The sequence below is a fragment of the Megascapheus bottae genome, chromosome 23, assembly GCF_031878675.1.
Source record: "Megascapheus bottae isolate mThoBot1 chromosome 23, mThoBot2.hap1, whole genome shotgun sequence".
Classification (NCBI taxonomy): domain Eukaryota; kingdom Metazoa; phylum Chordata; class Mammalia; order Rodentia; family Geomyidae; genus Megascapheus; species Megascapheus bottae.
The window spans coordinates 8406315-8432372 of record NC_143531.1 but is presented as its reverse complement, the minus strand read 5'-3'; the positions used below and the strand labels follow the sequence as shown (position 1 = coordinate 8432372).

Genomic DNA, 26058 nt, shown 5'->3' with positions numbered 1-26058 from the left:
AAGTATGTTAGTATCCTATGTTAAAATTCTCTTAAAGTCTTGCTGTCAGGTCACAACTCAGGTATGCACAAACAAACATTGAGTTCTTTTTTTTTTTTAACCATTCCTATATTAGACATTCTAGAAGAGTTCTGTCTGGAGACAGATAAATGTCCATTCCTCTAGAACCTCCAGCACCACAGTGTTCCAGGCAGATTAAGAAGGTGTTGTAGAACGGAATGTGAGTCATGGCCTTAAGATTATGTCCCGCGGTCCTTTCCACAGGAAATGTTCAAGTGTCAGTATGAAGGGGAACAGGTGGATGAGCCAAGAACGGCCATCTGACTTAGGGTTACCATCTCTAGGAGGGAATCGTCGGGAGAGGGACAACCAGGAGAAGACACAGTCGTGAAAGGACAAACCAATCTGATACGTAGTTCCTAGAAGTACGTTTTATCAAATCTATTTGTAGATGTGGAGACAAAGCATCAGATAACTAGTCAGGGTAAAATTCATTTCTGAAATCCCAGGGTTGAGCCACTAAAATCCAACCATAGCTTTATCTGAGGGCTATACCAGGCTATTTTTCCCAGGATTTTCAATATTTTAATTTTAAAAAAAAGTTGTTGGGGTCCTAGGGAGGAGTTATAGTCTGGTGGCTCACTCCTATAATCCTTGGTATTCAGGAGAATAAGATCTGAGGATCATAGTTTAAAGACAACTCGAGCAGAGAAGTCTGTGCAACTCTTAATCTCCAATTAACCACCATAAAAACCAAAGTGGACGCTTGGTAGAACACCAGCTTTGAGTAGAAAAAAGTCTAAGGGACGGTGTCCAGACCCAGAGTTTCAGTCCATAGTACCAGCACACACACACACACACACACACACACACACACAGAAAAATGTGATCTTAAATTTATCCACCGTGCATTACTTGCTACCAGCTATCTTTCTTTCTTCACTAGCCAGTATGCCTCCTGATGTTTAGTCATTCCCTCTTATTTCCCACCATCAGTACTCATGTTTGTTTGCCTTTCTTAGTCTTTACAGAGCAAAATAATGTTATCCAGAGACAGCTGTGATTGGTCGACAACTACTTTTTTAATCAATACATATGTTCTCACATTTATGTGAAATAGAAAATTGGTGGGATTTTTCTTCTATGTGAAGATGACCCTGCGTTTTGTAAGATGGTTGTTTTTCTAAGCTACAGAATGATATTCTTCTTGCTCAGTGGCCAGCCCCACCCCCACTCCTGACTTCCCATGTGGAGCTACCCTGACATCTAGTGGCAAAAGGCAGAGCGTGTTTTCAATATTCATACCAAGTGAAAAGTTTACAGGGTGCTTCACAATTTATAATTCCTTGTCTACATTGCCAGTTGTAGACTTCAATCAAGCATCCTTCCTATATTGCTTTAAATTTTAAAATATCTTTTATAATGAATGTTAGATTATTCTGAGCATGTGAGCTCACCAAAGGATCCTATTTTTAATTTTATACACACAAGGACAGTGGCTTTTTAAGATAAATATCAATAATTAGATCAAATCTGTGTGTGTGTGTGTGTGTGTGTGTGTGTGTGTGTGTGTGGCTAGCCCTGAGGCTTGAACTCAGTGCTGAGTTCTGTCCCTAAGCTTTTTTATTTCTCAAAGATAACACTCTATCAGTGGAGCCATAAGCTGCATTTCCAGCTTCTTGGTGGGCAATTTGAGATAAGCGTCTCACCAACTTTATTGCCCAGGTGGCCTTCATAGCATAATCCTCAGATCTCAGCCACCTGACTATTATGGGCATAAGCCGCTGGCACCTAGCTTTTGTTTTTATTTTTATGCTATAATTTGCATTTCTTGTTATTCTGTTCAAATAGTCATACATATGGGTTACACATTAACATATGCCTCTATGCACAGTATATCTTGATCAGTGTCACTCCTCCCATCATTCTCCCCTATCTCCCATCCATCCTGTCTTACGGGTCTCTTCATTTCCTAGATCCATTTTCACATGAGTTCACTGAGCCCAGGCACTGTATTTACCCACCATTCATCTCTCTACTCCTCTGGCACCCTCCCCTCAGCTCCCACCTCATCCACACACAGCATGTTTCAGCATCTTAGTATTCGTTCACTAAACTACGTATTAATTGTTCAAAGGGTTTAACCTATGTTAGTTCATCCCAGTTTATACTAACTTTACTCATCATATTTGCATTTTAAATAAATGAAAATCTAAGAAAGTGAGTGCAAACCATATGAACTGCCATGAAGCCAAGCATTAGGGACTTACACTACAATCCTAACTCCTCTAGAGGCTGAGATCTGAGGACTGCAGTTTGAAACCAGCCAGCCAGCCTGAGTAACGAAGTTCAGGCATTCTTATCTATAATTTACCAGTCAAACCATAAAAACAAATCTGAAAGTGAAACTATGAGTTCCAGTGGTAGAATACTCTAGATCAAACTCTAGTACCAACACACACACAGACACACACACACACACACACACACACACACACACCACGAAAATTAGGATATACATCAATTTTTATACTTTTTGCTGCATTGCTATGTTTTTTTCTACAGTAAACTAAAAATAAGTTCAATATCTTCATACTATTCAACCCAAAAAAATAGATTAAAAATAAGCATTTAAAAGGAAGCAACTAAGCAGTGGCTCATGCCTGTAATCCTAGCTACTTAGGAGGCTGAGAACAGAAGGATTACAATACCAGTCTATATCAGGCAGAAAAGTGAGTAAGACCCCTTCATAATTGGGTACACCCATTGCGTGGTATAAACTATACATCGAGTTCCTGAAAGCCACAAATATCAACAGGCAAATGCATGGAATATATTTCTTAACTTTTTTCTTAGATTTTTAGCATAAGAATCTCCAAAAACGACACCTGGGATAAAGGCTGATGTATGAATGGTTTGTCTGAATTCATGTCACGAGCAGATGTGGATTCCAGGAGGGACAAGAATGCAGAGAGAAAGAGCAACCACCAGTACAAAAATGTGAGATAGATCGATTGCCTACTAAATGCCTCAGGATCCTGGATCTGTCCCATCTTCTAAGAAAACTGGAGATGCAGTTCCTTCTGTAAGTTTTCTTAATCACCTTCTGGAAGAAGGGAGGAAAAGAGTTGCTAATCCACCAAGGGTCACATCCCATTGGTCAAGTTTTATTCCATAGATCATAACATCACCCTCTCATGTTCATAGGTTGCTCGTGTGTGATTAAGAGTCTCAGGTTGCAGATGTCAGAAAAGCAGTTTTATATGGACTAAGGCAGGGCATTTCTGTTTAGAATGTACAAAACAGGCCAAAGTATGTGCAAAATTCTTCTTTCAGCCATGACCAATATAAAAACAGGGTCAAGTGGACCCTTTCATTTTCTTGCTTCTTCACAATAAATATGCCATGGTTATCTTTTAGTAAATCTGTTGATCAAACCATAGAATCTTCCACTCTGGACTATACACACCAAGCATCAATACCATAAATATATCTTGAATCCATTCATCTTAATTGGCAATTCCTTTGGCAAAGTTTTGAAAAACCATCTTGTATGTATTCTTATGTGAAAGAATTTTAATCTTGTAGAATTATCTTGTAATCATAGCTACTCAGGAGACTGAGATCTGACAATCCAAGTTTGAAACCACCCCAGGTAGATAAATCTCAGATATTCTTATCTCCGTATAATCAGAATAAAGCCAGAAACAGCAATGAGGCTCAAGCTCAAGTAATAGAACATAAACTTTGATTGAAAAAAAAAAAACTAAGCAAAAGCAAGATGTCTTGAGTTCTAGATTCAGCCTGGACTCCTTTCAAACTTCAGATACCCACTGAGCCCACAATGTGGACTTAAATATGGGTATTATCTTTACAGACCATATATCTCAAAGAAGTTAGTCTATAATAATCTAATAAACTCATACAATTCAATAATAACACTCAAAATAAGTTAAGAAATCGGCTACGAATTTTAAGAGATATTTATCTAAAGATGTTATACAAATGATCACCACAAGCCTATGGAAAAAACATCTGGTATCACTACTCATCAGTGAAATGCAAATCACCTCAAGTGTCATTGCATACCAGGCAGGGTAGGTATTATCAAAACCAAACAGAAAAGAAAGAATGTAGAGTGATCAGACCACTAGTACACATTGGTGTAAGAATACAAAATAGGGCCGGGAGTTTGGCCTAGTGGTTAAAGTGCTTGCCTAGCATGCATGAAGACCCGGGTTCGATTCCTCGGTACCACATACATAGAAAAAAGCCGGAAGTGGTGCTGAGGCTCAAGTGGTAGAGCTCTAGCCTTGAGAAAGTCCAAGGACAGTGCTCAGGCCCTGAGCTCAAGCCCATGACTGGCAAAAAAAAAAAAATACAAAATAATGCATCCATGAAGGAAAGTAGTATAAATGTTTCTGAAAAATTCAAAATGCAATTACTCTATGATCTAGTAATTCTACTTCTGAGTATTTATCTTAAGATTGAAAATTAGAATAGTAAAGAGATGTTAACACTCCTACATTGAGTGAATCATTATACCCAATAGCCAAAATATAGAAGTTACCTAAATGTCCACTGACTGATGCATATATAAGGAGGAAAGTAAGTTAAAGTAGCATTCAGTCTTTGAAAAGAATGAAATTCTTTCTACTACATGCAACAACAGGATTAACCCTTGAGGACATAATACTGAGTCACAGAGAGACAAATATGGTGTGGTTCTATTACGTGAGTAATCTAAACTAGAAAATTCACAGTGTCAAAGAATAGGGGAAAGAGGAGTTATCAATCAACAAACACAAAGTTTCAATCACACAAGATCAAGCTGTTCTAGAGATGAGCGATACAGCATTGTACCTGTAGTCAATAATTATGTTTTACAGCTCAAATTACTTGAGGTAGACCTCCTATTATGTGTTCTACCACAGGAAAATAAAATTTCAAGAACAAAGTCACAGGGCTGGGAGTTTGGCCTAGTGGTAGAATGCTTGCCCAGCATGCATGAAGACCTGGGTTCAATTCCTTGGTACCACATACATAGAAAAGGCCAGAAATGGTGCTATGGCTCCAGTGGTAGAGCTCTATCCTGAGAAAACCCAAGGACAGCACTCAGGCCCCGACTCCAAGCCTCAGGACTGGCAAAAAAAAAAAAAAAAAAAAAAACAACCAACAGCAATCATTTCAATAAGTGATAGCAGCTTCTATTTTTTGATATGCAGATATCTGAAAATCATTGAGGAAGCGCAGTGGCTCAAGTGGCAGAGCACCTGTCTTGAGTGTGAATGGTAAGGGAGAGTGGGAGGCCCTCAATTTAAACCCGATATGGACACAAAAATTTCAAAGAAAAACAGAGGAAAGAAGGGATCAAGGGATGAAGGAAGGAAAGAAAAGAGAAAGGAAGGAAGGGAGGGAGAGAGGGCAAGTAAAAAGCTCAATTCACTATAGTTGACTAGAAGAACATTACACCATCTGATGACTACAGAACACTGTAGGAAAGAAGGAAAGGATAAATCACTGATTAATTTTAAAGCAGGATATGTACAATTCTCACCAACATTTTACTGCCACAATTAAAAACAACTCACTAAGTCATTCTTTTTATATGGGTCTAGTAAGTAGCATAACTCCCAGCTAAGAATATTCTATAATATGAAGATCCACAAAGGTAAAATACATCTTACATTGTATTTAACACATAATTTTTATCTGTGATGATACATATCATATAAAACTCCATAAACTCCATGTACTTATATTTATAACATATATATGTATGCATTGCAAATGTATATGTGGATCTTCACCAGTGCTTTAAGAATAAATATTCATCTAAAAATAGGCATTCACAGCTCTTCATATTTTGTATTTTACTTGAATGTTCTATACAACTGTGTGGGAACCTGGGAGTGCTGAGCTATGAGACCTAATAAAGAGAATTGGAACGCCATTCTCTGACTCCCAGAAAGCTGGGAAAGGCCTGAGAAAGATCAATCTCTCTCAGCATTACAGAGACCCAAGATTCTGCCCTTAATGTGAGTTAATCAAAATCTACCTTCCCTATACTCTCAGAATACTGAGAATCTCCCACATCTGTCAATCAATCCTGGCTTGAAGGACCTCAGATTCCTATCCTAGGTGTAAGCTAATTCTACACTTAACCTTCTGGGAAGTTAGGGAAAGATATAAATCTGTGCTAATTGAATCTGCTTTTTAAGATAAGTTGGTTGTCACTTGAGTATATCACATGATCATGGCTGTGATTTCCAGTTTACTGTGACCTCATTCTTTCTACTGTATTCCTCTGTATGCTTCACAGTAAACACCTGGTATTATGGTCCCAGGACACCTGAAGCTAGAGGAAGATTTCAGGCCACTGGTGCTCCAAACCTAAAACCCAGGCTCTAGTATCCATTATTGTCTTTCTCCAGTCTCTATGGTTTGTGAGACAACTGTACATTACTAAATGAGAAAACAAGGATAAACTATTTTTCACCTGTAAAGAAATAGACCTTTGGATATGCTAGTCTTAGGCTGTGCAACACAATCTTCCACTGTTTCTCCCCAAGTGGTCAGCTTACAAACACCACATGACCAGATTTCACTCATTTTCATCTACAAGGTTACATATCAAACTTTCAAAGCATCAACCAATTTTGGTATTAATAGATAGATAGATAGATAGATAGATAGATAGATAGATAGATACTTCCTTTACAAAGGACCTCCTTGAATACAAAAGCCTAAATGGTGAAAAATAGAAGAGGAAGATAGGCAATGGGGGAAAACAAGATGAGGGGCAGGGTGGGGGGAGGGAAATGGGGACCAAAACATGAGAAAGGGGGTCAATGTTTATGATGTAATGCACCTTCTGTCTGGTGAATATAATGTAACCCTTCTATTAATTACAATAAAAAATATATGAAAAAAAAAGAAATGCTGACCTGCTCTGGGATTCTCCAACAGCCAGCATCCTTCTCCCACCAGAAGGAACTCCACATTCCATAAGGCCTCAGCACCTTCTCACTCCTGGGAGAAGTATGTCCCAACCCAGGATCCAATGCCTCCCTAATACATTAAGAAGTCAATAACTCCCTTCTACCAGGATTAGATCATTGATTACACGATCTCAGCAGAGGTGCTTAATGTCAGCTCAGTCCCAGTTAAACCTCTTAATAGAGCACGCATCCTCCCTGAAGGACAGCAAGGTAGATTCGAGTTAAGAACACTAAATCAACTCCCTGTGGTCAGTAGCTCAGCTGTGTGACTTCTGAATCATGAATCCCAGGAAGATGAACCAGATTTTGCTGAGGAGGAGGAGGCGGTCAAGGAAGTGATGAGGTGAATAACAAGAGAAAGGAGTGAGCCCACAGTCACAACATCCAATGTACATATGTAAGAACTGAACCTCAAAACTTGAGGGTAGGCGTGAAGGTGAACTCCTGGACCACATCTGTGCCGAAGATGAGAACTGACTCCTCCCTTCTCCTCCATCCAGGCTGAATTTGGTCATCTGTTTCCTCCCTCCAAGCTCTCTTGCATTCCAGAACTCATCCTTAATGCTTACCTCCCCATAAGTTGAAACTGGGGTATCAATGGACCTTGTGGTAACCTGTCTGGCCCACAGGTACAACTATATTGGGTAAGAGATCGTGCTACTGGCAAGATTATTAGTAAAGAAACTGAGATCAACAAATGTTAATGTCCTTGATCTAAGTCAAGTAGTAGGAACTAAAAGAAACGATTTCATGTTTGTCAAGTATCTAACCGAGCAGAAACACCATAGCATGAAAAAGAAATGTTAGGAATATCTGTGAATGAACTTTAAAAATTCACTAACTACAAGAGGGATGTATTGAGAAATGTACTTTGAGAAATGTATTTTGTGAATGTATTGAGAAATATGTTTGAGCTCTGGGTATTAGACATGAATCTAATATCCTAAGAATTAAAAAAAAGAGATGAAGTAATTTTTCAAAACAGAATGGGTATTTGAAAATGAATAAAATGAAGTTTTATTATAAATAAATGAATAAAAAAGGAATAATATTAGCAAAAATGCATGAAGACAAGCAAAAATAAATAAATAAATAAACAAATAGATAAAGGACTAGAAGAACTAGAAAGAATGCCTAGATCTTGAGCTTTTAAGTCTATTTTTCCCTCTTTGTAAACCATGTTTCTTTCTCCACATTACAGAAATAAATTTATTGTTCAAGATACCATAGAAAATTTCAGTTCATTGTTTAATTTTTAAAATATGTAAGAATACAACTTATGCCAGACACAATGGCCAAAAGCCGTCATCCTATTTACTTGGGAGGTAGAAATCAAAATTGGGGAAATATAGCTGAAGGCCAGCCCAAACACACACATTCCTGAGACTCCATCTCATCTCAACCAATAATGGAACATGATATCCAACACCAGATGTCCCAGCTACCAGAGAAACACAATCGCTGTTATCCAGTGGTACCCTCTCATATATATACATATATACATACATATACGTGTATGTACATATGTGTATATATACATATATGTTTGTTATATACATATGGAACCATGAGGAAAAGGCATTGCCTCCGCAAACACAAAACAGATGATGTCTGGTTATGCTGGCTCACACCTATAAACTCATCAGAGGCAAGAAGACCTCAGCTTCCAGCTACCTAAGTGCATAGTGAGTTCGAAGCCAACTTGAACAAATTAGCATAATAACAATAACAATAAGGAATAACAGTGATACTTAGAATTGTTTAAGCTTGTTAGAGAGACAAGTTCCCTAAGAAAACTTGTATTCACAAACAACACAAAGACAGAACTTAAATATACACAGAAACTGCAAGGAGACTATTTTGAGGGTTTTATATTAATAGCCAACAACTGGAACTAATCTTCAAAGTTCCAAAAAGTAGCTGAACCTATAAAAAAGATTCTTATTGGCTTTGCCATTTTAAATGTTTTAACATAACTTTCTTGGAATAATATTAATTAAATTTAGTAAAATGATTTTGAAAGTGTTGCTTACCACTAGTGTTTCCTATGACATTCAGTTAATTTAATGTAATCCCGATATAATTTAATTTACTCTTCAACATTTAGCTGAAGTCTGTGGCATCTTATGTATTCTGCTGTCAATTACTTTAACACAGAATTATTTCAATTAACATAATTTAATATCTTGAAATTATGGTAATAGAGGGGGGTAACTTGAACAGATAGAGATTGTAAAGATTATGGATAGCCAAATTGACTGAAGTGAACTCTTCCCTACACTGTGTTTTCTAAAGAAAAGCAAAAATATGACAGTAAAAGAATCTTGATCCATTCCCAAAATATATTTTAAAAGGAAAAGTCTTTATCAAAGCAAGCATTCATGTATATAAAGACCAGTAGTCTGCTCCATCTAGTTTTGAATGTAAGACTTTTTTAGCATTAGCTGTGTGCCTGAGTCTTATATTACTAAAATGTTTCCCCACAGTAAGCTGTGAATTACATGAGTTTCGATGCATCCACAGCCAAAGATAATCAAGTCCACAGCAGAGCAGGTTCAACACACCCCAGGGCCAACAAAATCCCTGATCTTAAATTTCAAGAGAGAAGAAACAGACTCAGAGACAGTTGTTAAGGAATCCTGGCAGAATCTCTTCACAGAGAGAAGTTAATAGGTGTAATAAATGACCCAGGGCACTGGTAGGAACAAATTATATAAATAAACTTAAGAAGACATTATACAAGGATGGTAGACCCAAACAAATGTGACTCTGTAAGTTACAAATGCAAACCCGGAGGACTGCAGAACCCATTAGAAGCTATTTGACCTCCAGATCTTCTATTCTTTCGTCTGAGTTATGAGACTTACCCCTTAAACTGTCACTTTTACAAATGTAAGCAAAATAATTTTATAAAGACCTATTTTGTCTTATTAAACACTGCCCCAGTACAAAGTCCAGATTTCCCTCTTAGGAAAAGTGAATGAACATTGGAGCAGAAGGTTTACATTAGAGTTTTTATTTAAATTATCATTATGCTAGGCTCTTAAATCACCTAATGATTCGTTTGCTTAGCAAACCTAAAACAGAACTTTCTAAGATAAACTTTGGCTTGCTACAAATCATAAAATTATTTCCATATAAAGTCTGTTTATTAAAGGTGCTAAACTGTTATATGGCCCCGTAAAATTTATGGAAAGGCAAAGAATTGTCTGGAAATAATACCATTAAATGCAATATACACCAGAAAAAAAAACCTTTTATGCCATATAAAAATAGAGTACACAAAGGATATCTGAACTATCCAAGACTGGAAATAGAATTATTAAGTCGAACAAGAGCCAAAATGATCTTTTTATTATTTGTTTGTTTGTTTTTGTATGGAGCCATCCTGAAGGCATACAGTCTTTTATTATCTACCCTAACAATAGACACTTCTGATTTCTTCATCTACTGATTACAAGGAATTTAATGACTAACTGGGGTTCAACAGCTTCAAGTCTTTTCCTTCATTTTCTGGGTGCAGATAAATTCCGGAAAAAGAAATGGTTAGAAACTACCGAAGCTTCAAGTCAAAGATCACAACGTTACTGTTTTAATGGGTTGGAATATAATTGTTAATTGCAGATATTTCCCCTGCAGACACTCTTATAGTCCTGCCTGAGAGGAATATATGTGGGCCAGCTTAGCATTGTAAGAGCTCATAACCTGTACGTTAAGCTGTTAGGAAAGTTGTTAGCCACAAACACTCTGCTTCTGCCAAATAACAGGAAGATTTCCTGAAGCAAGTCTGCACCTCTGCCTCAACAATCACACATGGCTTTTCCTACAGCACTGTAGCTGGATTAGCCAGAGGAAAACTGCATAGCATCAGATGTTGACCAAGAAAGAAAGACTCCTTTCTGAAGGAGTGTAAGTTCAATTTCCATTAAATCCTTTGTGTCTGTGTGCATGAATATATATATATATATATATAAAGAGAGAGAGACATGGAGCCATATATATGATTTGTATGATGCATATGATACATACTATATATCACATATCTGCATAAATACATATGCATATGAGAGATATAGTATATTTTTTTTAATTTATTTTTTTATTTTTTTATTTTTTATTGTAATTAGTAAAAGGGTTACATGATATTTGCCAGATAGAAGGTGCGTTAATTCACATACATTGATACCCTTTCACATGTCTTGGTACCCATTTCCCTCCCCCCCCACACCCCCCACCCGTCTTGGTTTTCCTATTATATATTATATATGATCATATATGCCCTCATGCACACATGAGCATATATAATCATATGTATGATCACATATGGTTAAAACATGTATATAATATGTATGATCATATATGTGATTATATATGTGACTGATCTGATTATGTGTGTATATATGTATATGTGTGTGCATATATATATCTGTGTGTATATGTGTGTGTATGTGTGTATGTATGGATTTTATTGTTGTTTGCCAGTTCTGGGGCTTGAACTCAGGGTCTGGACACAGTCCTTGCGCTTTCTCAAGGCTAGTGCTCTACCACTCGAGCCACAGCATGTCTTCTGGCTTTTCTGTGTATGTGGTACTAAGGCTTCATGCATGCTAAGCAAGCACTCTACCACTAGGCCATGCTACCACCCTGTATGTATTGGTTTTATATATGATTATTGTGGGTGGGGAAGTTATCAGATATGAGTTGTGCTTGTGTTTCCCACTAAGAGTTCACTGATGTGCTTATTCGAAGATTACAAATTTCAAAGGGAAATCACATCAGCATATATTATGACAGGTTAGTCAGTGAATGTACAGGTTTTAGACACTGACTGACTCCCCCTCTCTGTGCAATTCTATCTGGAAGTGATATTCTTCCCCCCACACACACACCTTTTTTAGCTGCCAACTCAAAAATCCATAAACAACCACAACACAGGAAAACAAGCAGTTTCCTTATAAATAGATTTGTCATGTTAAGTTATTACTTTCATTGCATCAAGGAGCTCGACAGTTTTCTGACTACCCCATGAGACTGTGATAAAAAATAAGAGCTTAGAAATCTCTAAAGAAGTTTTATCTGTTGAGATACCAAAAACAAAAAAGCTATGCAATAAATAAATGATATATCTAAGATATCTTTCATCCATATCATTCTTATTTCCAAAGAAGAAAGATGACAGCTTGTGGCTATCTTGGTTCAGTGACTGGTTGCCTCATTTTTTGATAAGAAAAACTATTCAGATATTCCATGCGAATATTCCAGAAGCTGACATCAAAGTAATCTTGAAAGTGGGTATACTTTCTTTGTTGCTATTTTTTGACAAGGTAGGACATAGACAATACTGTGAAGTCAAACTCAAATATTTAAATGTGATCATGTAAGTAAAACAATGAATTATGTAGTTCCCATGTTGCAGACACCAATCTAAATGCTGTATCTGAACTACCCTTATCAATTTCAAAAGGATAGTAAACCACAATTTCGTGATTAATAACTAGGACACACTCTTACTTGCTACCTCCTTTAATCCTCAGAAACAATTATACAATGTAGGAATTAGGATTCCCACTTTTCAGAAGTTGACTAAAATTTAGATGTTGTGTGATTTTTGCCTAAGACTATGCATAGTAACTATTAGAGACAGGTCTTTCACTCAGAATTAAGACGCCACATCCAATGTTCTTTGCAAGACCCTGGGTTGTGTCCTTACACAACACTCAATATTCTCTTTGGCTGAGAGGCAATGCTGAGAAAGCTTAGTATATGACTCAACATATGACTCTGGGGTAGCAGAGTGGATTTCCAACTTATGAGGCTCTTTGAGAGGTAAGAAAGCAGACAGGAGAACACCAGTAAATCCTCGAGTGTCATTCAACTGAAAACACTCCAAAGCCACTAATTTTATCTTTGGTAAAGGTGTATTGACTTTTGGTTTAGTTTCTCTTTTCTGGGTTTCATTAAAAGATGGCACATGTGTAACGCCCCCCTCAAAAAAAAAAGAATACAAGGCAAATTCAAATTGGTTTAAAAGAACCTGCATGCATAAAGGAAGCCAATCATAATTTTAAAATGCAATACTTTTAATAAAACAAATTATTTTAGACAGGTGCCTGTGGATTATGCCTGTAATCCTATGTATTCAGGAGGCTGAGTTCTGAGGATCACAGTTTAAAGCTATCACTTCATGAGATTCTTATCCCTAATTAATAACAAATAAAGAAAAGAAAGGAAAGAAAGCAAGGAAGCCAGAAATGAAGCTGTGTCACTTGCCTTAAACAAAACAGATCAGAGACAGCACTCAGGCCCTGAGTTCAAACCTCAGGACTAGCCAAAAAATATGTGTGTATGTATATATATATATATATATACATATATATGTGTGTGTACACATATACATACATATGCATATATGCAGATAGATATAGATCAATTAATTTGTATTTGGGGTTCATTGAAGAAAATAATTTCTTTAATGTACCCAGAACGAAGACAATGACAATTTTAGAGCCAGACTGGAGCATTTTAATTGTGGTCTCTGAATTTATCACCAATGCAGTCCTGAGTAAAATATGTAACTATAGCTGTGTCCTCATTTATAAAATAGGGGCTAATAAAAATAGTATATGTGTAAAGATTTTAATATAAGATTATTAGATTTTTTCAATCAGCATAGTTTGAAAATCTATTCTATGTGAAACAGAAATACATGTTTGCAGAGCAATGTTGAATGATGACCAGTTTATGGTTTATATGTCATTTTCAAGATATATTTTGCAAATAAAAAGACACTACTAAAAAATAAAAATAGTATATACCTTAGCAGTACTAGTGGCTCAAATCTGTAATCCTAGCTACTCAGGGGGCTGAGATTTTTGAATTAAAGTTCAAGACTAGTCCATGTTGAGGAAAGTTCTAGATATCCCCTTCTCAATAAAGAGCTGATGTGACGGCATAACTGCTGTCTGGGAACCTACCAAGTGGATATGCCCAGGCACAGATACGATAGGTCCAGTTAGGAAATGAGACTGTGTCTCAAAAAACGTAGAGCAAGCCAGGTGCTAGAGCCTCCTCACACCTATATTCCTACTTTGGGGGGGGAGGACATCTGAGGATTAGGGTTCAAAACCAGGCAAAGCAGAAAATTCTGTGACTCCAATCTCCAATTAGCTATGAAAAGCCATAGGTGGAGCTCTGGTTCAAGTGGTAGAGCACTAGCCTTGAGCACAAAAGCTCAGGGACAGCACTCACGCCAGAATTCAAGTTCCAGGACTGAGTGGAGGGACAATTTTAAATCAAACTAAACAAATAGCAAAAAGTAGTTGAAGGCATTACTCAGTTATCAGGTATGATACTGGGAATTCACAACCTCAGTACTAAAAAGAGAAAAAAATAATAACACCATTACTGGGAGAATTAAAATTTAGCTATTAGTTGCAACAGTATATACTAAGCCGGTTAACTACAGATATCACATTGCTTAACAATATTCACCTATGTTACAAATTACTGCCTAGCTGGGAGCTGAATAAATACTTCTGATTACATGATCATGGTACTATAAAATTATGGTAAGCATACAACTACCTGATTGGTCATGATAATGTGTAGTTCTTTCATCCTAAGTCAAATCTCTATGATTAGAGACATAGTTAAGCCAGTTTTTCAGATGCATGGGATTAAAGTATTGAGGAATGTAGAAGTAACGATGTGAGCCAAAATAGATACAGAAATCATTATATATTTGTAGTTCCAGAGATGTTGGTAGTAAATACACACATGAATAGAATTACACTAAGGTGAAGAGACAAGTCTGTCCAAAGTTCTATGGATGTGGTAACAACTGTCCAATCCTCATGCCAGAAAGTCTAACGTTTTATTATTAAAAGTCACATTCTATTAAATAAACTTCTCTTAATTCCACTTTCAAATATGTTTTATTTATTTCTATAAGTGCTATATATTTCTATTATAAGTGGTATATATTTCTATTATAAGTGCTATATATTGGGTATATCTATTCCTCTTTTATTTTACAAAATTACTCCCAGAAGAGGTGAGGCTCAAGAAAGTTCATTCATAAGAAAGTATTAGCACCTGGTCTGGTCTCTTTTCTAGGAAAATAGAAGGGCACAGAACAGAAGAGTTCAATCATGTTCAGGACAGTTTCAGAGAGAGAAAGAAGTAGGATAGATAGTGAGAGGAATAAACTGTCAGGAGGTCTCTGAAGAACACAGAACCAGCCCAACTTGATTTTCATCCCTTCTTTCTAGAACAGGCTTACAGAATCTTATTTTACAAAGGACCAGAGAGTTAATATTTTTAGCTTTACAAACTAAATAGAACTACCCATCTCTGTGTCTATGGCACAAAAGAGCACTAGATCAGAAGTTAAGAAAGGAGAATTTTGAGAGATCAAGACCAAAAAAAAAGCTCTTTAATATACTTAAACAGTATTGGACCACGTGTGTTCAAATAAACTTGTTTATTTATAAACATTGGTAGATGTCTCACAAAGACAAATATACAATATATCTCCTATATAGACTCAAGGAAGAGAAGGACATAAAAGTAAAAGAGGCAATGAGAAATACAGAAGAGAAAGGAAAAGGGGAGGGGAGAAAAGGGAAAGAGACAGGGTAGACATAACTAAATTGCATTATATGCATATGTGAAAATGTAATAATGAATCTTTCACGATTTCAGAATTTTTTTCAATGGATTCTTTAAAAAATGTAGCCAGAAGCAGAGACTCACACTTGTAATCCTAGCTACTTAGGAGGCTGCGATGAAGAGGAACAAAGTTTGAAGCCAGCTTGGGGGAAATGTTTGTAATACCCCGTTTCAATCAATATAAACAAAAAGCTGGCACACGAGCACACATCTGTTATTCCAGCTCCATGGGAGGCGTTAATGGGCGGTTTGCAGTCCAGAGCATCCCTAGAGAAAAAATAATACTGTGTTCAGAAAGTCTTGAAGGCAAAAAAAGGCTGAGGATATGGCTCAAGTGGTCAAGCACCTCCCTAGTGAGTGAAAGGCCCTACCTTTTCAAGTTCCAGTACCATGGGGGAAAACATATCTGCTCTGAACAGTAACAATGCTAGATTTCTTTTGGGTTTTGGCATATTGTCTCACATAAAATCTAGCATGAAAATTTTAACTAATAAATTTTAACTAGAAAAAAACCCTAATGCAACTGTTTCTGCAAAGAGAGCACATAGGAACTTATTTAGACACGTAATTGAGTGTGTAAATTGGAATGAGGGATTAACACAATGCTCTGATGCACGTCTCTACTCATAAACCGTCTTTCACGAACCCCCTGCTTATCTCACCCACGTAGGGAATTGATAGACATTGTATGGTTTACCATTTTCTAGACAGGCTTTCCCTTTAAATAAATAAAGAAGCACACTTAGAAATCTGTTAAGGAACACAACGTCAATCTGGCAGGTGACAGAACCCAGATTTTTTTTTTTTTGGTCAGTGATGGGGTTTGAACTCTGGTCCTGGGTGCTGTTCCTCAGCTCTTCAGAGCAAGGGTAGTGCTCTTCCACTTGAACTACAATGCCACTTCCAGTTTTCTGGTGGTTAATTAGAGATAAGACTCTCATGGACTTTGGTGCCCAGGCTGGCTTTGAACCATGGCCCTCAGATCTCAGCCTCTTTAAGTAGCTAGGATTACAGATATGAGCCACCAGCACCCAGTTAGAACCCAGATTTAAACCTAGTTCTACCTGACTCTGAAGTGCAAGTACAAAATAACTTTGAATGGACATCATACATAGTAGCCTAGAGATAATTTTTAGTATATAGGAAAATGTGTGAAGCTTATTTACAAAGAATATTGCATAGATAGCTAATAGCATCCAAAAATAGCTAATTCTTCGTAATTAGTGACAGATGACTGCATTTAACTTAAATGTACAATATTAACAATGATATGCTGTAGAAGGGGTATCTATTTTAGTTTTCCCAGGTCTGGTCTGTGCCTCAGTGGTAGAAATACTTGCCTAAATGTCTAAACATCAAAGGAAAACAAAGTAAGTACATCCAATTTAAAACATTTACTGTTCTCTGATTTAAATAGTGTGAAACACATAGACTGTCCAAATATGTAGGGAAAATTCAAATTTAAAAAGTAGAATTCAAAATGTAAAAGTCTAACCAGGAAAATGTTCAAATTTAAGAACTGCTTCTCACAAGAGAATTACCTGGCATCATCCATACAGAGCCCATCATATCACAATATACATTTTATTTATAAGGGATTAGTAGGTTCTGTTCTAAGAATAGGAGCCATGCACCTCAGATTCCCCTTAGGCTGCAGAGATTATACACTGACATTGATTTCTACATCTGTCAACATAGTAACCTGACATCTGTGCTGGCCTAGCACAAACTGTCTTTCGTCTTTGCTTCTACAGCACAAAGATTGCAGAAAAATGATCATGAAAGATTGCAACTGAATAAACTCTGAAAACCAATTTTAATTTTGCTCTCTTTGATAGTCAGTTTCTAATTACTAAATTAAGCACATTCTACATATCTTTAGAAACACAAGCCAGGCACCAGTGGTTCACACCTGTAATCTTAGCTACTCAGAAGGCTGAGATCTGAGTATCTTGGCAAGGTGAGTCAAGTGGTAGAGCGCTAGCCTTGAGCACAAAGAGCCTCAGGGACAGAGCCTAGGTCCTGAGTTCAAGTTCCACAACCAGAGAAAACAAACATGGTTATCTTATCTCATTATGGCACACTAGGTAATATGGACAAATTCTCAAGTAGAAAAGCTGAAGACATTGTTTTAAGACATATTTTTTAATGGGTAGAAAACCAAAAGAAGATAAAGAAACACTAAACCAATACCTGGAAAAGACTGAGGTCCAAAGAGATGAACTTGGCATTGGAAGCGACCCATTGTCCGATTGATTCGACATATCTGCTCAGCTGAGAGGCTAGGAGGCTGAATGGTATTTTGCCATGCTTTGAGAGGTAAAGAGAAAAGGATTCAACTCCATAGGCCCCTAGCTTCCTTTCAACTAGTGCTTGCACACAATACTTGTATTTAAACCCATACACATTAGTGTTCACATGAAGTAAGAAAAGAAACTAAATATTCCAATTAAGAGACAAAAAAAGATCAGATTGACTTTTTAAGAAAATCATATGCTATCAGGAACATATTTAAAGGAAAAGACATATAGAAAGTTGGAAGCAGAAGGATGATAAATGTTATGCTGTTGCTAGGGTTCGAATGGCCCCACCAAAAATTCATGTTGAAATGTAATCCTCATTGTGAAATCATAAAAGGTGGGGCCAAGCAGGACTTTCAAGAAGTGATTAGGTAATGAAAGCTTTGAACTCCTGAATAGATTAATCCACGCATAGATTAACAGATTATTAGGTTCATAGGTTACCTCAAGAGTGAGTGTTTTATAAAAGCTACTTGGGCTCTCTCTCTTACATGTGCCGCTCTGTCACCAGCTCATAATCTATAACATCTAGAGGTTTTGCTGATATAGTGAGCTGAATAAACCACTTTTCTTCATAAATTATGCAGTTCAGGTATTCTATTGAAACACCAGAAAATAAACTAAGATCCATTAAACATAAAAAAAAATCCTGGTGTAAATATGTGATCATGAAACACAACAAATGTGAAGTCACAAGATATGACTAGAGATAAAAACATATTTTTTACACTAAAAGTTCAATTCACCAGGAAAATAAACTAATTTTAAATTTATAAACACATTAGAATGTAGCCACATCCGAAATAAAACAAAAATTGGCATTCTGATAGGGAAAGATAGATAAATCTATATGGATGAATAATTCTAGCAGACCTCTTTCAGTGATTGGTAGTCCAAAATATCAGCAAGAATATAGATTCATTGAATGCATTAATTGCCAAAGAATCACCAAATAGCTGGAAGTGGAGCTGGGCTTCGAGTGGAAGCATACTAACCTTGAGTGAAATAGCCATTGGACAGCACACAGAAGCCCTGAGCTCAAGCCTGGCACAAAATACTAATATAAATAATACTAACAACCCCCACCTGAGTCATCAAGAAAATTTGAATCCATTTTAAATGACAGAAAATCTGCAGTGCCATCTCTGATCAACTAAGGTCAAAAGGATTACAAGATATTAAGCAGAAGTTCATTTCTGCACATGTCACAATAGCCAAGATAGGGAAACTACCCAGATGCCCCACAGTAGATGAGTGGATCAAAACATGTGGTACCTATCTATACATAATGGAATTTTACATAGCCATTAGAAAGAATAAAATAATGTTATTTTCAGGATGGAAAGCCAAGCTCAAAGAGACAAATGGCACATGTTCTCTCTTATAGGTGTGAGTTGGATCTCAAATGCACTGGGATATGACAAATTATACAGGATTCTAGATACTCACACATAGTGAGACCAGGTGAGGATAGTCTTGGTAGAGAAATACAAAGGCACAATGCCTAACTGCCTCTTCACATTTATATGAAATAATACATACTGAAATGAACTGGGAACAAGAGACTTGCTTTTTTTCTTTCTTCTTTTTTGGGGGGGTTTTCAGTTTTTGAAAATCTCTCTTCTTTTACCTTATATATGGTATATTCAAGTGTACATATTCATAAGGGTTAGTGGGAAGGTACAGAACTTGAGATGAAAAGTGTGAAAAGTGCAGCAGTGGAGCTACTGGCCACTAATAGAAGTGAACTATAGAACTTGAGGGTAGACTATGTTATCTCTCATCTCTTTTGCCATCCCTTGTATCATCTCATATTGTTACAATATTTCACCTTGTTATCTGATATATTTTATATGTGCTTATTTGGTTATTTGAAATTGGATAGGGAAGGGGGAAAATCAAGATGAGTGGGGGGAGAAGGGGAGGGAATGGGGACCATATCATGAGAAAGGATACCAATGTTTGTGAAGTAATGTACCTTCTATCTGGTGAATATAATGTAACCCTGGAAGACACTGTATATGAAGGAAAATGTACTCCTTACCTGACTCATGTCACTGTAAATCCCTCTGTACATTCTATAATAATAATAAAGTAAATAAACCATTTAAAAGCTTTTAAAAACTATGCAAAAATTATCCAGTGTAACCCAAACACTTGTTTCCACACTATCTCCCAAAATAAGTCTGCCAGTCAGTTATATTATTTCATATAGAGAGAATTCAATAGAATTCATATATATATATATATATATGGAACTATTGAGAACCAGAAATATCTTGTTATCAAGATTTATGCCAGGTGCTGTGACTCACGCCTGTAATCCTTGCTACTCAGGAGGCTGAGATCTGAGGAGCACAGTTCAAAGCCAGCCTGGGCACTAAAGTCCATGAGACTCATATCTCTAATTAACCACTAGAAAAACTAGAAGTGGCTCTGTGGCTCCAGAGGTAAGGATAGTAGCCTTGAGCTGAAGAACTCAGGGACAGTGCCCAGGCCCAGAGTCCAAGCCCTACAACCAACAACAACAACAACAACAAATAAAAGATTTTACATAAAACTGCACGAATTGAAATAACTGATATGAATGGATAGACACTTATTGAGTGTAATGGAAAACCAAGAACCATTCCTTCACCTAGCAAAGTTGATTTCCTAACAAAACTGGCCTTGCAGAACAGCAAGGAAAAGATGAGCACTTCTATAACTGGTGCTAAAAAAATAGATATATATGTGTATAGAAATAAATGCCCTTTATGGAGAAAAAATAAATAAAACTTGATTGTTCCTTACACCAAGCAAAATACAAAAGGCAGATTAGATAGCTTCTAATGGCTACTAGCTACAAGAGGACATTTTAATAGCTAATAGATACAAGAGAACATTTTGTGGCCTTGAAGTGGGGAAATTCAGCTTTTATTTTAAATCATTTTTACAAATTTTAAGTAGATATATAGAGTTTCATCTCTGTGTGTGAACTGATGGAAACACTGCATCTTCATCAATGTCATCTCTTTTACTACTCTCCTCCCTCCACCAATCCCTGAGCCATCCAGCCTCAAGATCCGTCCTTCAATTTGCCCATGTACACACTGAATATCATGATTGTATTTGCCCATCATTTCTCTATATATTTTCCTGTCAGCCTTCCCTGGACCTTCCCTTACCTCACAACAGAAGAATCATAGAAAAAAGACATTGATGAACTGGAATGCATTGATTCTGAACTTAATTGGAAAGATGGTGAACAAAAAAAAAAGTTCTTTATTGGAGTTGGTTAGAAATCAACGTTTCTGCTTTTCAAAAGACATCACAAAGAGCTAAAGATCCACAGTGAACCCATGGGATGATAAGATGAGCAAAAGATTTAAACATGTGTTTTACAATAAAGAGTATCTAAATGACCAAGAGATATGAAAGGTGTTCCATGTCACAGATAATCAAGGAGCTGGAAATCAAAGCCATCATAAGCTACCACATCAAGTAGCCAGGCAACGAGAATGAAAAAGTCTGATACTACTTATATTTGAGAATCTGTAGAAGAGCAAGAACAATAAATACCACTGGTGACAATAGAAATGCCTAGGAGAATGATATGGAAAACTCTTCTTTAACTTTAAAGTGTGTGTGTGCGCGTGCGTGCGTGCGTGCGTGTGTGTGTGTGTGTGTGTGTGTGTGTGTGTTAGCTTTCCATCATTGTTAAGAGGCATTTGAGATGGCTAACTTATGAAGAGCAAAGGTGTCTTTTGACTCACAACTTCATAAGACTTCAGTCCATGATTGGTTAGTTGATCTTGCTCCTTTGGAGGCTGTGGCAATGTAAAGGAAAGCTATTCACCTAATGACTCAAGTGGCTAAGACAGGCTGGAGCCTCACCTAATCACTGCAGCCCTCCTACTACAAACCTCTTCATTACACCAAGCTAAGACCCAACCCTTTAACACATACACTTACAGGAAACATTTAAGATCTACATTACAGCAACATGATTTCTTATAACTCGCCTTCTTCACTTGTAAGTAGCTAACTCTACCCCATCTTCTTTAAAGAAACATGTTATGGGGGCTGGGAGTTTGGCCTACTGGTAGAGTGCTTGCCTAGTATACATGAAGACCCAGGTTCAATTCCACAGTACCACATACATAGAAAAAGCCAGAAATGGTGCTATGGCTCAAGTGGTAGAGCTCTAGCCTTGAAAAAGCCCAAAGACAGTGCTCAGGCCCCAGGACTAGCAAAAAACAAAACAAAAGAAACATGTTATGATAATATTGTGATATTAAAAAAAACTGAAATCACAATTACACGTTGAATCAATTAAAACTAGTAAATAAGAATATATTTTAACAATGAACTTCTATGCAATGATAATGAAGAAATGAAGTAACAAAGATTCTTAGGAACAAAACCACTGAGATAAGAAAGCTACATATGAAAGCATTTACATTAGTTTAATAGGCATGAAGATTTTTAAAGAGACTTAACTATAGTGCTTAGAGATCAAGTACATTGTGCATGTATAAGGAAAAGAAAGAAAATGATTATACCATTACTTGGGGTGTTAGTTAACTTTAGGAGACATAAAAGGAGCAATAATTGGAGAGAAGTGTAGAAAGGAGTGTGGAAATAATTCTGAGCTACTTATTCAACTGGTGCTTTGCCTGTTTGTGAACTTTGTGACAAATCATTAAGCTGTATTTTTACATTATGAACTATTGCATACATGCATTATATTTACTAGTTGGGCATTCCTTTTAAAAAAATTCTTACAACAAGAGGCCGGGAGTTTGGCCTAGTGGTAGAGTGTTTGCCTAGCATGCATGAAGACCCGGGTTCAATTCCTCGGTACCACATACCACATACATAGAAAAGCTAAAAGTGGTGCTGTGGCTCAAGTGGTAAAGCACTAGCCTTGAGGAAAGCCCAAGGACAGTGCTCAGGCCCTGAGTTCAGGCCCCAGAACCAGCAAAAAAAAGAAATTCTTACCATAGTAGAACTAATACATATATACATATAAATAGACATATATAAAGGTATATACATACATACTTATGTAAATATGTACTGTACATATACACGTATACGTATATAGTGTGCTTAAGATGAGTAAAAAATGTATTAACATTTAGAGATAACTGTGAGAAATATTTATCAATAATAGAGCCAAACCCATTTCTTATATAGTAAGATATATAATATTCTGCGTCAAGAATTATGTCAACCAATGCATATATATTATATTTTATATTAGATTTGGTATTTTGTATGTATATATTATATATAAATAAATAATGATATGTTATATATAAATACATATTAATATAGAATATATTTAAGCATAAATAATTACATATAAGTGTGTAGATATATGTAAGAGCATATATATACATATATACATTTATACATATACTTACATGTGCACCTATACACAGATGTATTTAATCTTCCAACTCAATATATTCATTTACAATTATGTATACTCAATCTTACAAATCCTATGAAGCATGGAATAGAAATATCTGCATGCATCTTGTTTTCTAAACAGGAATCGCAAGATTACTATTTGTGAAGAAATAGAAAGCACATTGAAAACACCTCTGAATAATCAATGCTGTTCCCAGGGTGCAACCTTTCTGAATGTCACAGGTCACGACAGACAAACAAAACCACTTGTCAAGAAGTTCATGCCGAGCCAAGGAGAGATTAGATATTTTCAAAGAGATCAAGTACCTGTCCATCAGCAGAAGGTGGGAACCAGTAGGAAAGTATTATAGATAAATAAGTGAATTTAACAGATGCTTTTCAATCCAGATTGCTAAACTAAGTAAATATATGTATTTTTGCCTTAAAATCTTCATGAAGGTTTAAATGTAAAATGTTGCCCTTGTGAATTTTCAAGATCTCACAAAAGAGTCAAGAAAGTGTCCCAAGACAAATTAAACTGACTGTAAAGAGTGATACGAACAAATAGCTTACCATATATATTCTATTTGGAAGAATGGGATGAGCCAAGCAAGATACCACTAACACTATATATGTAAACACCACAGGCCCCTTGAATCACTGGGAATGACAACTTCAGTCTTTCTGGACCCCAGATTAAAAACTCACCGTGAATTCCATCTTCATGCGTGACAGTTGAAATATCCCGTCTATTATGTGATCACAAAAAATCAGTTTCCTTCAATACATGCACTGGCAAAATAAAGAAATGTGCAGTTGGTAGAATATTTCACTTCTCAGTGCTTTTCTTTGGGTTTTTGTATACTCATTACTTGTTTGAACTCGCAGGCTCTTTCAACACATAAAATAGCTACCTACATAGAAAAAATTCTTCTGATTTTTTTTTTAAATTCCATATGGAAAAGGTGACACTGATTAAAATATAGTGTACTTATAAACTGACATATTGGATTGATGCCCCTTGTATAGCTACTTAATGAAAAATTAAAAATAAAAATATTAATATGGAACATCTCACTGGCAAGCAATATGTCATTAGCTGCTTTGCTAAGCATAACTGAAGGAGTATGGGAAAAAACTGATTTATTTGAATATATTGACTGTAAGACTATATTATTATGCATTATTAATCTGTAATAATGAAAACACTTACAAAATAAAATCACTGTACAAATACCTATTGTCTTAGGGAATAGTAATCTTACATTACAAAAGGCTTATTTTACTTTCCCTCCTTCTTCACTTGACAATAACAACATGGACATTTTCATAACAGAAATATCCGAATGAAATAATAAAATCCAATGTAGTGTTAAAAAGATAGCAGAATTCTATCTCACAATGATCAGGAATCTGTACAGTATGCTCAAAACTTTTCAGAGGGAATAGACAATTTAAATAGGAATGTCTTGCTAAGCTTGGTGGTTCACAAGCTTGGTGGTTCACAAGCTTGGTGGTATAAACCACCAAGCTTATAGTTGAGTTTGGAGGATCGCTCTGTTCACATCCAGCAGGGCAAGAAAGTCCATGAGACTCTTATCTCCAATGAACCACCAAAAATCCAGAAATGGAACGATGGCTCAAGTGGTAAAATGCTAGTCTTGAGCAAAAAACCTAAGGGACAATGCCCAGGCCCTGAGTTCAAGTCCCAATACCAGCACAAATAAGAAATAAATAAGAAAATCAAATAATCTATTCCTAGTATGTCCTATTCATCTATTTAGAATGGAACTGACTTTTTAAAATGTTCCTTTATATTTCAAATTACACTTTTGGTGTGAGATAATTGTGCATTACATGAAGTTTTAGAAAACAATACAGAGATTGTATTGCATGTACAGCTTATCAAATTGCTCCCAGCAGGAAAAAACCATAGTACAAGATTACAGCCAGGATACAGGCCAATATTTTATATATATATATATAATATTTTTTTCATTATATAAAATCATGTATTTTACAATATAATATAAAATATTTTATATATTTATATGCAGAGTAAAAGTATTATATGTGTGTACATATACACACATATATGTATTTTAGTACTAGATACTATATTTAACAGAAAAAAAATGTGTCCTTTGTACTTCTGGATCTTAGTCATTTGTTGAAACACATCTGGGCGAGTTCCAATTTGGGAATTATTAAAAACAAAGCTTTCAATTGAACGTGAAATCTTACTCCTCTCCCAGAAACACAATAGCTAATTCATGTATTAGTTGCACATTTAGATTTTTGAGAAAAGGCCAACTGTTTCCCAAACTAGCTTTGTCCTTTTATATTCTCATTGGCAACATATTGGTGAGTCACTTTGTCTTTATTCTAACCAAACCTTTAGGGTCCTAATGCCAGAACATTGCTAGGACAAAAATATTCAATGTATTTGTGTAATTCCATTTCCTTTAAAAATGGTCTGTTTAATATAACAAATGATTGTTGTCCTTAAAGTACTATGTTGTCTCTCATCTTCTTTGCTGTCCCTTGGTTATCTCATATTGTTATAGTATCTCACTTTGTTATCTGATATATTGAATTTATTTGTATTTAGTTATTTGAAATTTGATAGGGAAGGGGGGAAAACCAAGACGGGTGGGGGGTGTGGGGGGGAGAGTAATGGGGACCAA

The 26058-nt window shown here is 36.2% G+C and overlaps 1 long non-coding RNA gene across 1 annotated transcript; it reads left to right on the top strand.

Annotated features, from left to right (window-relative positions):
* Nucleotides 1-217: 217 nt before the first annotated feature.
* LOC150047281 (uncharacterized) lies at nucleotides 218-24098 on the top strand. Its single transcript, XR_016539382.1, has 3 exons — nucleotides 218-425; nucleotides 2942-3085; nucleotides 23514-24098. It is a non-coding gene; the product is annotated as an uncharacterized LOC150047281 (long non-coding RNA).
* The last annotated feature ends 1960 nt before the right edge of the window (nucleotides 24099-26058 follow it).